At 39.4% G+C, this 17,755-nt stretch overlaps 1 non-coding gene across 1 annotated transcript; it reads right to left on the reverse strand.

Annotated features, from left to right (window-relative positions):
• Window positions 1-4,974: 4,974 nt before the first annotated feature.
• LOC136228282 (small nucleolar RNA R71) lies at window positions 4,975-5,081 on the reverse strand. The gene has a single exon (XR_010688610.1). It is a non-coding gene; the product is annotated as a small nucleolar RNA R71 (small nucleolar RNA).
• Between the last annotated feature and the right edge of the window lie 12,674 nt (window positions 5,082-17,755).

A 17,755-nucleotide genomic window follows, 5' to 3' on the forward strand; every position in this document is an offset into this window, starting at 1 on the left:
AAGGTACCTGCTTGTATCATGCAATTGTGAAGGCTCAGAATCGCAAATTTGAAGAGGAAGTCTTCCAAAAGAATTCCTGCTTTGTTCGTACAACACACCATCAACATATGCAAACAACGACACAATATGTTTGCCTTTCTTGGAAATTGAATCAAGTTTGGAGGTGAAAGAATGAAAGGAGTTCTTGGCATCACTACTGCCAAGAAATGTCCCTTCATCGGTCTAAAAAGACCAGACAAGTGCCATAAGGTGAGTTTCTTTGTTTTATGGTCCAGTGACGGATAAATTTGTATAAAAAATTGTCTGACATATGCTTACATATGATGCTTTTTCAGAATTTGAAGAGATACAAGGTAGATAACTATAATCTATGCCCAAAAGAACAGTTCAAAGATAAATAAGTTATTAATGATAGGATTAAAGATCTCACAACAAATGGCCCATTTGTGGGAGCTTTCGTTGTGACATCATCTTTTTCGGAAGATGGAGAATGGAGCATATACGACTCTATGAGTGAGGAAGATGAAAAATATCATAGTGTTGTCATCACTGGATATATTAAAGAATTGAAAGAAAGGAATATAAATCATAGTTGGAAAAAAACGTTATATTTGGAAAAAAACGTTACTGAAAGAAAGGAATATAAATCATAGTAACAATTTTATTGTTATTATTTGAGATAAATAGTCGCGCGAGACTATAAAAATATCAAAATCAGTTTCTTAAGGTGCTTAATGTTACATATAATGTCCAAAACAAACTTTGTACTTTCACGTTTTCTTAAAAAAAATATGTGAGCTTTTTTTCTCTAAACAAGTATATTGATTTTGGAACTAGATTTTTTATTTTCCAAAGACATTATTTTTTGGAGATTTCTCTCTAAACAAGTTGAAGGGCTATCCGAATATTTTAGACAAATTGAGAGGATATATATAACATATTTTAAAAGTTTTAGGGCCAATGAAGTTTTTCTTGGACAAATTCTCAAACATTATTTATTAAGTTTTTCTTTAGTAGATCATAGTTGTTTGTACTAATATACTTGTTTATACACCAAGTTTTGAGTTTTATTTTCATATTAAGTACCTAAAATACCCCTTCACTATACCCGATAATTATCATGTTTGTATAATATTATTTTCGGGTTTGTGTTAAAAAGAATAAACTCAAATCCAACCCAAAAACTATTGTGTTACAATCGTGTTAACATGTCGGGTTAGTGTCGATTTTGTGTCGTGTTTTCGAGTTGAATGTAATTTTATTATGTATAAATATTAATGATAACTTTTTTAAAATGAATATTAGTGACAACTTTCAAAAATATAAGAAGATATGAGCTAGTTAGTATTTTTCTTCTGTTTCTGTTTATTTTTGGTTTGAGGTTAATTTTTCTTCTTCTTCTATTGTTCAGAAGGTACCTGCTTGTATCATGCAATTGTAAAAGCTTTGGAAGTCAAACTCAGAATCGCAAATTTGAAGAGGAAGTCTTCCAAAAGAATTCACACTTTGTCCGTACAACACGCCACCATCAACATATGTAGACAACAACACGACTTGTTTGCCTTTCTTGGAAATGGAATCAAGTTTGGAGGTGAAAGGATGAAAAGAGTTCTTGGCATCACTACTGCCAAGAAATGTCCCTTCATCGGTCCAAGAAGACCAGACAAGTGCCACAAGGTGAGTTTCTTTGTTTTATGATCCAATGGCGGATAAATTTGTATAAAAAAATTGTCTGACCTATGCTTACATATGTTGTTTTTTCAGAATTTGAAGAGATACAAGGTAGATAACTATAATCTACGCCCCAGAAGAACAGTTCAAAGATGAAGAAGTTATTAATGATCTGATTAATGATCTCACAACAAATGACCCATTTGTGGGAGCTTTCTTTGTGACATCATCTTTTTCGGAAGATGGAGAATGAAGTATATACGACTCTAAGAGTGAGGATGATGAAAATTATCATGGTGTTATCATCACCTAACACAAATTATCCCAGGAAGCCATCTTCCTCTTCGCTTTTTATTTGATCTAAACTAACAGAATAGCAATAGGTATCTTGAAAAATTATCGTGCATGTATAGATTCGATCACTAGAGACCCAAAACGGTCTTAAGGACACTGACCGGTGACCATAAAACACACATCTCAAATCAGAAGAAAATTCACATATATCAATGTTTGATTTAAGGAAAAAAAAAGACTAATTTCATAAGCAGAAAAAGACGGTGCAAATCGGCATCAAAATGATTATCCATCAAAACATCCTAAGCAACACAAGAGAAACACTAAAATAGAACAGGGAATCAGAATCGGTCCATTAGGAGCGCCGAGAAAAACAAACAGTGACCATCGAGAAAGAGAACGAACCTTCGTCGAACTCCTCTAGACACCGCTAGAAGCACTATTCTAAACAAGTGGTTCCGGTCTCCAAAACTTAAAATTGAAGAAAATCCGCCAGATAAGCTCCGTCAAACCCGAAGCTCACCTTCAATTCTTACCCTCACATGTTAAGAGGGAGATCGATCAGACCCCTAAGTGGCAGTGAAATGCTTCACGTCAACCCACCGACCACCAAAAGACCAAAAATGATCCGACAGTACCACAAGGAAACTCAAATCGGAGCGAATAAAACTCATCTCTAAGATGGAAAAACCTAGTGAAACCAGAAAAGAGAGAAGTGATGAGGCATTTTTATGGTTAGATGAGAGAGAGAGCAAGGTGAGGAAGAAGATGAATCCATCTCTTTTCTTTTTCAATGGAAAAATACAATACTCAAAGAAACAAGACAAGAGAGGATAGAAGATTCGTGAAGGTTGTTAAGCCCAAAATATCATTAGTATTTACATCAGTTTTGCTACGAATTCATACTATTTATACCTATTTAGAATACTTTTACTTTCGAATATGTTTCTTTCTTGTAAGGTACCTAAATATTTGGTAAAATCCAAATAGGAACGAAAACTGGTAAAAAACAGAAGAAAAACCCTACAAAAGGAGTCAAAGACGACGAAGATCAAACGCACCGAAACGAGGACGAGGCCGAAGTCGAAAACGGAAGAAATTACTCCGTGTTGCGATCGAGAATCCTCCATTCTCGGTCGCGACACGTGTCGCCAGATTCTCCCCCTTGACATTTCGAAGGCTAAATATTTGCTCCCCCATTCTCGACCGAGAATTTGGATTCTCGGCAAGCGCAGAAATTCTGAAGAATCCACACGAACACGTTCGTTCACAAAGAAACGCATCCGTTCGATTGGATAAGAACGCCTCTTCATAGCAGACACATCCCTTAAACCCGACTCTTCAACATCTATAAATAAAGAGTTGATTGAGAGTTGAAATATATAGAAAATTGAAGAAGAAGATTAGTATAGAATTAATGCAGAAATTCTGAGTCAAGCGATTCAGAGTTAGAAGTTCGATTCTGTAAAAAGCAATATGATGTACACACATTGTTGATTAAATAATTACAAACACAGTAGCATTTAGATTTGTTCATATTAGTTTACATTCTGGTAGTCGATAGACCAATCGCTATTCCGAAGATTCAGCGAGAAGATTTAGTAGAGGATCCGCCCGTGAGTCTGACAAACTCTAAACAAGGTTCAAGGAAGGATTGACAACCCGTTCGCTTGAAAGTCATCGAAAGTTTCCATGCTTCTTGTTCTCTGTAAACTTGTATCAAATTCACATTTCATCTAATAAAGTTCATTCTATTTGATAGATTTTTATGTAGCACTTTAGTAAATGATCTGAAGTGAGTTCTGGTGTTTTCATTAAAACGTAGTTGAATTCAAAATCTTTACAAGGAAACTTTGTTGAACACTTAGACGAATTGATATCTCGGAAGAGTATTAATTTGGTTAAGGAAACAATCGAACCCGATAGGGGATTGTTGCGTTCAAGGCCTATTAATTAGAGGAATTTACGTTATTTCATTTTCATAATTTATACAAAGTTTAAAGTTGTTTTCTTTGCTTAATGTAAACGAATACATTTGTTTACTTTTCTAAAGAACTAAACGTTTCTGTTTTGTAAATTTATCCTTAAATCAGAAGTGATCTCTAACATTCGACATATTCTAATCCAATTCTTATTCTAGCAATTTCAAAACCAAATCCAATTAAACGATTTTACATATTATAAACCTTTAAAGTAAATCTAACCGATTCAAAATAAGTTTTTGTTAAAAATCGTTCCCTGTGGGTTCGATATCTTTTATTACCACAAGCGTATACCGTGCACTTGTGGAAATCGCTTAACAAGTTTTTAGTGCCGTTGCCGGGGAACGCCAAAATTTTTGACAAAAATTTAGATTTTTCATGTTATATTTCGAATCTAGGTTTATTCATACTTATTCAAACTTTTATATTTCATTTATTTCAAATTACTAACATATTTATTTTTCGAATTTTGTTTTGAAGGTAGTTTCGGTTCGTGCAAAATTTCAAGTTCATGCGCAGTTCTCGAAGTTCAGGCATTCCGCCAAAACCGCTAGACCCAAAAATTGAAAAAACGGTTAAAAAGAATAAGAAAGACAACAAACAAAACAAAAACAAAAACAAAACTCCAATAAAACCCAGAGTTACCGAGCCAGAAATTATGGCAACACTTATGGATTACGCTAGGCCAGGAGTGGCCGATGTAACAAACATCATAGTTAGACCCCAAATAAATGCAAACCAATTTGAAATTAAGCCAGCATTGCTTAATATGTTGCAAAATAATGTAACATTTTTCGGGTTGCCTAACGAAAATCCTAACACCCATTTGACAAATTTCTTAGAAATTTGTGACACTTTTAAAATAACAGATGTGACTGCCGAAGCAATCAAACTTCGCCTTTTTCCTTTTACTTTGAAGGATAGAGCCAAAGAATGGTTAACTTCCATGCCAGCCGCAACATTTGAAACTTGGGAGCAATTAGCCTAAGCATTTTTATCAAAATATTTTCCTTTAGCAAAAACCGCAAGAGTCATAAAAGAGTTAACATCTTTTTCTCAACATGATAATGAAACTCTTTATGAGGCTTGGGAACGTTTTAAAGAACTTCAACGTTTATGCCCATACCACCAATTGCCCGCTGAACTTTTAATGCAAACATTTTATAATAGATTAAATCCTACAACAAGAGGTTCATTAGATGCTATGTCTGGAGGATTATTCATGAAGAAGACATCAGCCCAAGCAAGAGAACTTTTGGAGGAAATGGCAATCAATAGTAGTATGTGGCCCGCGGAGCGTGGACATATACCAGTGGCGAAATCATCATCCTCAACTACATCATCGGTTAAAGGTATAGTGAATCTTGATCCAGTTAGGATGTTACATGCCCAATTTTCTGCCTTATCGCACCAAATAGATAAGTTTATGGCACCGTGCGATCGTAATGGTAATACAATTCAAATGGATGTGGATTATGAAGGTATGAGCGAGATTGAACAGGTAAATTTTGTGCAAGGGCAAAACCAAACTAATAACCCTTATTTCAACACATATAATCTTGGATGGAGAAATCATCCTAACTTTAACTCGAGAGATAATAACAATAATAAGAATGCTAATCAAAATCGTACAATAATTATCAAAATCAATCTAGAGATACGATTAGCACTTTATCTTCTAAGATCGAGAAATTTATTGATGCTATGAGCGGAAAAATAAGTAATCACGACGATGGTTTTAAACGGATCGAGAATAAATTCGACCAGCTTATTAAAAACCAATCATCTAGCATCCATAATTTGGAGGTTCAAATTGGACAACTCGCTAAATCAATTCCATCCCGCAAAGAGGGAAGTCTTCCCAGCCATACGGAGGAAAATCCGAAAGAGCATGTAAAGGCTATCACTCTTCGCTCAGGGAAAAACTACTTAGGTCCGGAAACTACACGCGTCGCCAGATTCTCCCCCTTGACATTTCGAAGGCTAAATATTTGCTCCCCCATTCTCGGCCGAGAATTTGGATTCTCGGTAAGGGCAGAAATTCTGAAGAAGCCACACGAACACGTTCGTTCACAAAGAAACGCGTCCGTTCGATTGGATAAGAACGCCTCTTCGTAGCAGACACGTCCCTTAAACCCGACTCTTCAACATCTATAAATAAAGAGTTGATTGAGAGTTGAAATATATAGAAAATTGAAGAAGAAGATTAGTATAGAATTAATGCAGAAATTCTGAGTCAAGCGATTCAGAGTTAGAAGTTTGATTCTGTAAAAAGCAATATGATGTACGCACATTGTTGATTAAATAATTACAAACATAGTAGCATTTAGATTTGTTTATATTAGTTTACATTCTGGTAGTCGATAGACCAATCGCTGTTCCGAAGATTCAGCGAGAAGATTTAGTAGAGGATCCGCCCGTGAGTCTGACAAACTCTAAACGAGGTTCAAGGAAGGATTGACAACCCGTTCGCTTGAAAGTCATCGAAAGTTTCCATGCTTCTTGTTCTCTGTAAACTTGTATCAAATTCACATTTCATCTAATAAAGTTCATTCTATTCGATAGATTTCTATGTAACACTTTGGTAAATGCTCCGAAGTGAGTTCTGGTGTTTTCATTAAAACGTAGTTGAATTCAAAATATTTACAAGGAAACTTTGTTGAAACTTAGACGAATTGATATCTCGGAAGAGTATTAATTTGGTTAAGGAAACAATCGAACCCTATAGGGGATTGTTGCGTTCAAGGCCTTTTAATTAGAGGAATTTACGTTATTTCATTTTCATAATTTATACAAAGTTTAAAGTTGTTTTCTTTGCTTAATGCAAACGAATACATTTGTCTACTTTTCTAAAGAACTAAACGTTTCTGTTTTGTAAATTTATCCTTAAATCAGAAGTGATCTCTAACATTCGACATATTCTAGTCCAATTCTTATTCTAGCAATTTCAAAACCAAATCCAATTAAACGATTTTACATATTATAAACCTTTAAAGTAAATCTAACCGATTCAAAATAAGTTTTCGTTAAAAAGCGTTCCCTAAAGGTTCGATATCTTTTATTACTACAACCGTATACCGTGCACTTGCGGAAATCGCTTAACAAAGGTCTTCCTAATTATCTCCCTAAAATCCAAATTAACCCCTAAAAGAAAACATAATTCACTTTAAACTTCATATTTTCACATATTTCTTATTTTGTTCCTCAACTTATATTAACTCAATATTATACCCATATGTTATTAAATCTTACCTCCTCCTATTGAAATTTGAAAATAGAAATCAAGCTCTAAATGTAATATTTCGTTTTTTTAAGCATTTTACTTCGAGGATCAAAGATTTTTTTTTTCTTGAAAGGAGGGATGTTGACCAAATTTTACATTAGTTATATTCTAAATTGAATTACTCCATTAAATAATTTTATCTTTTGTTATTTACATATTATATAATAAGTTCTGGTTTTATTAGATTTCAACCACTGTTAGAATTGGTGTTCCAAAGACTTGGTATTTATTCTCTTACATTTAAAAACATTAGTTTTTAGGAAAATAGAAATTCGGTTTTACTTATAATTTTATCTCCTCCTAAATTCAAGCTACTACAATTTATTTATTCATTTAAATCAAGTTAAACCCTAATCAACCACTTATAACATATCTACAATTCTATTTAAAATACAAAGACTTTATTTTCTTCATTATTGAGAAAACTACCGTCACCCTCTCCTTTTCTTTTTCCTGGAAGTTCATGGGCACTAAAAGGTATTCTTTTGACTTTTTATTTTCGATTAACATTTTACAACTTTTAAATTGTCTTTATAATTCCATTCATCCCTTAGTTTAATTCAATTTTATGGTATCTAGTATTAGGTGGAACAACATGTAAAAAGGAGTTATTACGATGTTTAAGTTTAAGGATTAAGGACACTTTCAAAGTCTTTAAATTTATGGTGTTTAATTTAGTTTAGTTTCAACGAATTGGAGTAATTTGGTTCGCCTCCTTTATGAAATAGGAATTTGATATCCTTTGGGTGGATTCAGAAGATCGATAATTACCTAAGGTTCAGATCAAGCCTATTATTCGGAATTCTAGGTGAGTGGTAATTATGATTTATGACACTATTTGTTTGATTTTGAAATTTCTATCATGAAATCCGTTTAATAAAAGTATTTCGTTTAAATTATATTTCTGTCATTTAGTAATTAATATTAAAAGGTTTGATAAATATAATTATATCCGATTTTTAAATTTATTTTCTATCTTCGTTCCTTTAAAATAGTTCTGATGAACTTTCCTAAAAATGTTATTTGTTCAAAATAGTGTCTGTTGGTCCCTTATAACGTTACAAGTATAGTTCCAAGGGGGGGTTAGGAACTATTTAAACTTTTTAATAATTTAGGGCAGACTTCTTTTCTCAAGAGAAAAGGTTTTAACAGCGGCGCTGAGTAATCAGTAAGATACTAGCTTAGTCAACTGGTGACTAGGTCAGTTTCTTGACTTGAGTCAGGAGATAGCTGTTAGACGAGGTGCCGCGGCCTAATCTCCCGGGCGGACCGGGGGGTGGACAACCTCATGGCGACGTAAGCGGTGATTGGCGCCGAAAGCAACCAATCGTGGAATCAAGCTGCTCGGCAGGACCGGAGCTCGGAGATATGGAAGAGTCGCCACCCACGAATGGGAAAATGAACACCGATCCCTTGCGGGAGACCGGTGTGGGTTCGGAAAACTTAGGTACGAGCCGAGAAGGCTAGCTCCTTTCCGGAGAAAGGCTACTAGGCACCCCGACATCGCCCGGTTATGAACCAAGGCCTCCTACTCAGCATGTTAGGCGATAACGGACTAATCGTATACTTCTTTAAGTTTAAAATTCGTTTGAAATCCTTTTTTTTCTCTTTTTCGAAACCATTTTGAGCATATGATATTGAAAAGCCACATCGGTAAAGAATCACCCATTTATGTTTATACATACACAGAGAGGGGGAAGAAAGAAGTGATTTATTTACTACTGTTTTTAAATGTTATGTTGTGTGTCTATTAACTTATTTCCCCAAAACGATGTTTATTACATGGTTCGCACCTTAATCGCCATTGGAACGATTTAGGTGCGTTTTAAAAACCCGTTCGATGAAGCTTACCCGAATCGCCGTTGGAACGACTCGAGTAATTGAAAACGTTAAAGTAAAAGCCTTTTAATAAGAAAACATGGTTAAACATACAAGTCAATTTTATTTTGTACAAATTCTTTAAGAAAATGGTTCAAAACTCTATTATTCGCAAAGAAAACGATTTTAATTACAATGATCCTTTAATCCGCCTTTGGAACGGATTAAGGTTTTGAAACATGGTGTTTTGAAGACAATTTGAAATATTAACAAGAAAGACTCTATTTATTTGCATTAGAAATCTAAAAAAAACTCATTAATTTAAATAATTCAATTGAAAACTCTCTTTTTGTCTTTTATTTCCCCCATCTATTTAATGGACTCTCTAATTGTTATAACTATGTTAACAACCCATTTAAACCATCATCAATACTCAAACAAAGCCCACTTGAACTATGGACATAAGATTAGGCCCAAAAGAATAAAGAAAGTAATTTATGCATACATATATACATTTAAAATCAAAAATAGGATATGAGGATAAAAGCTAATACAAAATGGACTATATATATATGAAAATAATAGGTACTATATACTTATACTTTGAAAATGTGAAAGTAGTAAATGAATCTTATAACTAAGAAAATAATATTCATAAGAAATGATTTAACTCAATAACCACTAAAATAACTCAACTATTCCCAAAACTATATATATATACACATTAAATACCAAAAATATCATATACTAGTATATATTAATTATTTCTCAAAATATCAAATAACTAATATTTAAACATAGCCTAAGTTAAGAAATAGGAAATACTTATATATATATTTATACTTATATTATAAAATAAGATAAAAATAATATACCAATATTCTAAAATAAATATATGTACTAAAGTTCTATAATAATTTGAAAAAAACATGTATTACATAATCATATATACATACTAGGGATTAAAAGTCTAAAAGTTAAGAAAAAGGGACCGAAATGACATTTTTTACATTTTGGCAGATTTACCGACGGAAAATCCGTCGGTAAACAGCATTTAGTGACAGAATTGACAAATTACAGCAGCACTCCAATATTTTCCAGATTTATTCAAAAGCTTTAAATTAAATCTAATTCAATCGTTTTGGACTTCCGAACTACCAAAGATGGATCATAGTCGAAAACGGAAGTTCCTAAAACGATGTTTTTATTTTAAAACGTTATTTGGAAACCTCTTTCAAAAAAAGAACTTATAATTACAACATTTTCGATACCCGAACTACCTTTTTATCGGATCACAGTTCGTATTGGGATATCCAAAACGAGGTTTTTATTTTAAAACAAAACCGAATTTTATTTAACACGAAACGAAAATTAAATAAATGCGCTAACTAAATAAAACGTGACAAAATAAATAAATGACTAAAGGAATAAAAACTATAGCATAAAAAATAAATAGAAGGAGAGAAATAAATTAAATAAAATAAAGAGTCTAGTCCTCGGATAATACCTTTGATTCGGTATCTGACAGTCGAAGCCGATTGATTCCACGAACCGCGAGCTCCCGATTTTAATAAAAATTTAGTAAAAATTGAACTTAGGAAATTTGGAATTTTTGAGAAAAAAAAATATTTTTCTCAAAAAAAATCCACTCTCTCTCTCTCTAAAAATGTTTAGAGTGAGAAAGTTTTCCCCCAAAAAGCCTCCTTCTTTTCCTCCCTCTTCCTCCTTTTTTTTGCCTTGGGATCCGTGCCCTTATATAGGGAAACGGATCCCGGAACAATGGGCGACGCCCAAAAAAATTTGGGCGTCGCCCATTGTGGTTGGGCGGTCGCCCAACCTAGTGTTGGGCTACCGCCCAACCTTGTTGGGCGGCCGCCCAACGCGGGGTTGGGCGCCCGCGCCCAACCCTCGTCGGGCGTCCGCCCGATGCGTTGGGCATTCGCCCGACGCGGTTGGGTGCCCGCCCGGCGACCCTCGGGGCGTGCCCCATGCCGTCGGACGCGTGCACACCGTGGCCGCCGAGCGCGCGTTCTGCGCAGCTAGACGCTCGCACGTCGCGGCCGCCGAACGCGCGATCCGCGCTGCCAGGCACGTGTGCCCAACGGCCCACGAGGGCGCGCACCGCCAGCGGTCCCAGGCATTGCTCGGACGTCGAGAGTGTGCCACTCGCGGTACGTCCGACGGACGCTGCGCGCATGTCTCGAGCCGTCAAGCGGGCGTTCGACCATCGTCGTCCGCGTGCGGGATGCCGTTGTGTGCCCGTGCCGTGCCGTTAATTTTCCTCAGCTTATTATTCTCTATATATTTTTCAAAACTTCCGGAATCAATCGCTTCGACCGTCTTGTTTCAGGTTTTCGTCACAGGTCCTCCGACTCGGTGTCTACAGTTGCCCCTACTTTTCTATTTTCACAGTGATGTGTGTGGTTCAAAAACGTTTTTGCTAACGTAACACATGCAATGTAAAACATATAAAAGTAAAAGACACGTAACGAGCAGGAGGAAACATACCTGACCTTTGCGCTGCGCGCTCCGGCGTTGCTCTCTGACTGCATCAGACTCTGCTTCGGGCTGCACCCTAGTTCACGACCTTGGGGATAATGGCTAAATAGCTACCCTAGTTTACGACCGCGGGGATAATGGCTAAACAGCTACCCTATTTCAAGATTGCGGGGATAATGGCTAAATAGCTACCCTGATTTACGACTGCTGGGATAATGGCTAAACAGCTATCCCATTTCAAGATCGCGGGGATAATGGCTAAAAAGCTACCCTATTTCAAGATCGCGGGGATGATGGCTAAACAGCTACCCCGGTTTACGACTGCGGGGATGATGGCTAAACAGCTACCCTGGTTTCAAGGTTGCGGGGATAATGGCTAAACAGCTACCCTATTTCAAGATCACGGGGATAATGGCTAAACAGCTACCCTATTTCAAAATTGCGGTGAAGATGGCTCAAAAGCAATTTTGGTCCACGACCGAGAGTCAAATGGCTAACAAGCAACTTCGGCCTGCGACCGAGAGTCAAATGGCTCAAAAGCAACTCCGGTCTGCGACCGAGAGTCAAATGGCTCAAAAGCAACTCCGGTCTGCGACCGAGAGTCAAATGGCTCAAAAGCAACTCCGGTCTGCGACCGAGAGTCAAATGGCTCAAAAGCAACTCCGGTCTGCGACCGAGAGTCAAATGGCTCAAAAGCAACCCCGGTCTGCGATCGTGAGTCAGATGGCTCAAAAGCAACTCCGGTCTGCGACCGAGAGTCAAATGGCTCAAAAGCGGGTTCCGTTTCTGGATTTTCTTACCACACGGTTGTCTGTATTTTCTCACTAGAGCCATCATCTCGACGATTCGATGGGCACACGTTTGAGTCCGAAATGAAATAGACTACTAATTGTTTTTCTATTGACTGTCGTCTGTATTTTGACTGGTGTCACTGTTCTGTAAAAATTAGCTGTTGTCTGGAATTGTTGTTTTAACAATGTTAGTCGCTGTTTGGGAGAAATGCAGGCTGAAACGGACTGCAAATCGGAGGTCTGTGCACCTGGTAATTAATTATTTACTTTTTACCTTTATGTCAAATCGTAATTTTTTCCTATTTACGGGAATGCCATTCCCTTTTCCTATATAAGGTGGTGGGGTTTCATTTCAACCCCACACCTTCTCTCTCCTCTTTCTCTCACTAGACTTCAATTTGGATTATTCTCGGGATGGATTTAGACGAATGGGATGGCACCAGAGGCATGGACGAGGTTTATGTGAACCTGGATAGAGTGGATACCTTCCACGACCCTACGACACATTTGAGCAGGACACGCTGCAACGAGGTAAGTGGTTTCTCACTTTTATTTGATTTGAACTCTAGGCTTTAGCATTCCTATACGAACATGATTTGCATGCTAACTCTTAGACTGCCTTAGAGGACTTTAGCTAGAAAACGTGAATTCCTTTATTTACACGTAACACTTGTTTGTTTGTGTAAGAATGCGCGCTATATGCGTGTGAATAGTACACTACGAATTTATGCATGTTAACAGTAAAAACAATGTGAATAGTAAAAACGTGAATAGTGCACGTGAATAGTAAAACATGAATAGTGACAATGTCAATAGTAAAAACTTAGCTAATGCACGTGCATAGTAGGACGTGAATAGTGACAACGTGAATAGTAAAAACTTAGCTAATGCACGTGAATAGTGCACGTGAATAGTGACACGTGAATAGTAAAAACTTAGCTAATGCATGTGAATAGTGACAACGTGAATAGTGAAAACTTAGCTAATGCCTGTGAATAGTGAAAACGACGTGAATAGTAAAAACGTGAATAGTAAAAACTTAATCTACGCTCCTCGTTACCGCAGACGAGGGTGGATTAAAGAATTGACTAAACCTTACGTGAATGACCCTACAGGAGAGATTTTTACCGAAAATTGGTCCTAACTGACCGGATGTCTCTAGGTTAGATAATGGAAGAATACCTAGTCTTAACGCGTTCTTTTCAATTGCCGGCTTTAGGAGTTGTATTTAAATTTTCTTGTCTTGTTCCTTTTTAGTTCATTGAGATTTCGGGGACCACCGCCGAGGTTCTCTCATGGTATGATAGGCTAGGTGCCGCGGTGAGAGCCCGCGTGCGCGAGTTGGGCTTCGAGCCCTTTATTGCAACGCTGCCCCGCACCAACGGGGTGTGTGATCCTTTTGGCCTACGGGCCTTATGCGAGCGGTGGGTTGACTCGACCCACACCTTCCACCTTTCCTTTGGGGAGATGACCATCTCGCCTCGAGATTTTTCGCTGTTGACAGGATTGCGAGGGAGCAACACTCCCGTCCCTTTCCACTTTGGTATGATGCGACCACGGGTCGACCCTGCTAGGCTTGCCGCCTTGATTGGACCGGGAGTTCGTTTATGCGCCAAGTCTACTCCGGCGAAGTTTGTCTCTACCGCGAGCCTCTTGAGTAGACGCGATTTCTGCGAGACTGACGCTACCGACCTGGCGGTTCGTAGTTTCTTAGTGTATGCTCTGAGTGAGACGATTTTTCGCACGAAGGGCGGGAAGGTACACGCAGGTCTCATTCAGGCACTTAGCGATCTGGATGCAGCGGCTTCTTATGATTGGGCAGGGGCAGGCTTAGCCTTTCTTTACAAATTCTTGGATCTGACTTGCCGGAAGCGCAAGGACTTCGGCGGTTATACCTTTGCCCTGTTGGTACGTGGCGCCTTCTCGACTTATCCGTCTTATCTTTTTCGCATTTTTCACACTCCTAGTCCTTGTTTTTACCGCAGGTGTGGGCATACGAGCGACACATCCTTCCTAGCCGGTCTCGACCTCGACCGAGAGTGCCGAGGCCGCCATTTATGACTCGATGGAGGGACTTCGACTTGAGCGCTGAGAGGAGTCGGACAGTGTCGCGGCTTCTGGATTGGATCGACTCACTGACCCTGGGACAGGTAGATTTTGCCTAATCAAGCTAGATTTTTGTTTGAGTCCCTCTAACTTTCTCCTTGTGCATTTTTCTTTAGATTAAGTTCAGGTGGGATGATCTTGACTTCGGCCCTGATTATGCATACGCATCGATGATCCAGGAGCAGCAGTGCGTGCTCACCGGCCCTTGTGTGCGGGCGTGGTATTTGGGAGATCGAGGCATCACCGGAGTGAGTGATGTTCACTGGACGCCGGGGGAGATTCCGTTTCCATGTTTGCTGTACGGACTCTGCCCTTATCGACTATTCGTCGAGATCTGACCCGCCATTTTGTCGGTAGAGTGGTCTGGATTCATGCCGGGAGCCGCGAGCCTTATTTGTCTACTTTACTGAGCGCGAGGGATGCCCCGGCGGCAGCGATGGAGGTAGATCCAGTGGCGGACGTGTTTTCGAGAGAGGCGGTCGAGGCCGTCTTTGGTCAGGCGGAGGTTCCGGTAAGTGATTCCGCCCTCTTTTCGTTTTATTCACGATATGCTCGGAGGTTTTATTGTGTGTTTTTTTGCAGGAGGGATCTTGGAGGAGTGCCCACTTATCTGATTTTTTCGATGGCACTCAGACTCAGACACCAGCGCGCGAGCAGCCCTACTTCGTCGGCGAGTCCTCCAGCGCAGCCCGACCGGAGAGATCGTCCATAGGCGTGCCTATACCAGGCTACGGGAGGGATTATGCTACGATCCGCTATGACGAGTCTGGGACACCTTATGCGGGATTTGAGGCGGCCCCTCCTATCTTCTCCTCGAGGATCCCGTTTGATCCCTCGGACGCTTCACTGACCACTAGGGAGACCTGTACAGACTACGTGGATCTATCCGGCTTCCTACGAGATTGCCTCAGCTTGCGCTGCACCGACCACTTGGTATGTATCATCATTGTACTTTAGTGTAGTGAAATGTATGCATGTATGTATGATTTATGTTTTTGCCTATGCTGCCTCTTATCTTTTTTTTTTTTTTTTTTTTTTGTAGAGTGATCTTCATGCCCATGAGCGAAGACAGAGTGAGCTAGTGCGGGAAGCTGATGCCCGAGTTGGTCGTGTGTATCAAGAGAGGAACGACCACTGGTCGGGGGTGATGCGACGGGAGACTGAGGGTCGCCTCGCCGTCGAGGAGAGGGCGCGTGATGAGTCGATCAGACGCCTTGCTGCGGAGGAAAGAGCACGAGCTGCTGATGAGAGAGAACGGGTTTCTGATGAGAGAGCGCGAGCTTCTGATGAGAGAGCGCGTGCTGCCGAGGAGACACTATCTGCGGAGCGGGCATCTCACCTGAGAGATTTTGAGAACTATTGGGACTTCCCTCCGTATTAGGCTCGTAGCTTTCATTGTTGCTTTGTAGCTTTTATTATGGTTTCTCCGATGTATAGCTGATGTATAGGGAGTGGGGTGGATAGTAGGTAGGCTTTTTGTGAAAAGTAGGATAGGAAATGTACAACTCGTGATTCATATTACCATGCATTCAGTAGATTATGATGATTCCAATCATTCTCGTCAAATATATTCATGCCTTTATTTATTTACAAACAACAGAAATACTTAGTCTCTTATACATTGTTTTTGTAATTGCTCAAGTTATAACTATTGTTACCAGGACCCGCCTTTCGGTTTTCGGATCCCGGCGATTTTTCTCCTCTCCTTTTACTATCCCGGAATTTTTAAGTGAGTGCCCTTTCGCGTTTTCACCCACTGGGATTTCCCTTATTGTTGCATAGGTCGCCCTTTGTGGGTTTTCAACCTATCGGGAATTTTTCTTTATTTTTTTCTCTTTTTTTTTTTTTTTTTTTTTTACGAAAAGTATTTCTTAAGCCTATCCAGATTGGTAGGTTCGGAGAACTCCATGCCGTCCATTGTGGTTAACCTCACCGCTCCTTTGCTTAGTATCTTCTTTACGACGAATGGTCCTTCCCAGTTAGGCCTGAACTTCCCCCTCGGGTCGGTGTGCGTCACACGGATCTGTTTCAGCACCAAATCTCCTTCTTTGATAGGGCTGGTCTTGACTTTTTTATTGAAAGCCCGAGCCATCCTTCTTTGATATAACTGTACATGGTAAAGGGCTTCCATCCTTTTTTCATCAACTAAAGCCAACTGCTCACATCGCCTCTTCACCCATTCTGTTTCGGGAATTTCTGCTTCTACTGCGATTCTCAACGATCGCTTTTCGATCTCAATCGGCAAAACTGCTTCTGTGCCATACACCAAAGAGAATGGTGTTGCCCCAGTCGAGGTTCTGACTGTCGTGCGATAAGCCCACAACGCGAGTGGGAGGTGCTCATGCCAGTTCCGATGTGATTCTATCGTCTTTACGAGGATCCTTTTAAGGTTCTTATTAGCTGCTTCTACTGCCCCATTGGCCTGTGGACGGTACGGAGAAGACCTGTGATGTTCAATGCCATATTCTCGGAAAAGATTCCTTACTTCCCCCTGAAACTGGACTCCGTTATCCGTTATCATGTGATGAGGCACTCCGAACCTGGTGATCAAGTGTTTTTCAATGAACTTTCTCATCTGCTTGGATCCCAGTTTGCTAAACGACTCTGCTTCTACCCACTTGGTGAAATAATCGATGGCGACTGCAATAAACTTATGTCCATTTGAAGCATTAGGCCTTACTTCACCGATGATGTTAATGCCCCAGGCAGCGAATGGCCAAATAGGTGCTAGCACATGTAGTTCCATGGCCGGAAGATGACTGCAATCGCTGTGGATTTGACAATCGTGACATTTCTTCGCATACTCGTTACAATCTTTTTCCATGGTGAGCCAATAGAAGCCTTGTTTGATAAGTTTCTTAGCTAGTACTGCTCCTCCCATATGGGCTCCACAAATTCCCGAATGTACTGATTCCATCGCCTCGCGGGCTTCCCCCGCATCCAAGCATCTTAGTTGTAATCCGTCAATGTGCCTTTTGTAAAGCAAGTCGTTATGGATGACGAACTGACGAGCTAGCCTTCTAATCACAGCTTGATCCCTAGGTTCTGACTCTGCCGGATATGTTCCATCTTTCATGAAGTTCACGATATCGAAATACCACGGTTTTTCATCTGCCCCTAACAGCATTACGTCTTCGTAGCACGGTTTGTGAGATCTTCTCAACACCAATGGTTTCGAAGCAAGGTTTCGTGGATTGTCCCAAACTGACACCAAAGTGGCCAAGGCATCCGCGGCCTGATTCTGAGCTCGAGGAATGTGATAGAAGCGACATTCTTGGAATCTCAATGCCAACCCTTCTAGCTGATCTAGA

Source organism: Euphorbia lathyris, chromosome 4 (genome assembly GCF_963576675.1).
Source record: "Euphorbia lathyris chromosome 4, ddEupLath1.1, whole genome shotgun sequence".
Taxonomy (NCBI): Eukaryota; Viridiplantae; Streptophyta; class Magnoliopsida; order Malpighiales; family Euphorbiaceae; genus Euphorbia; species Euphorbia lathyris.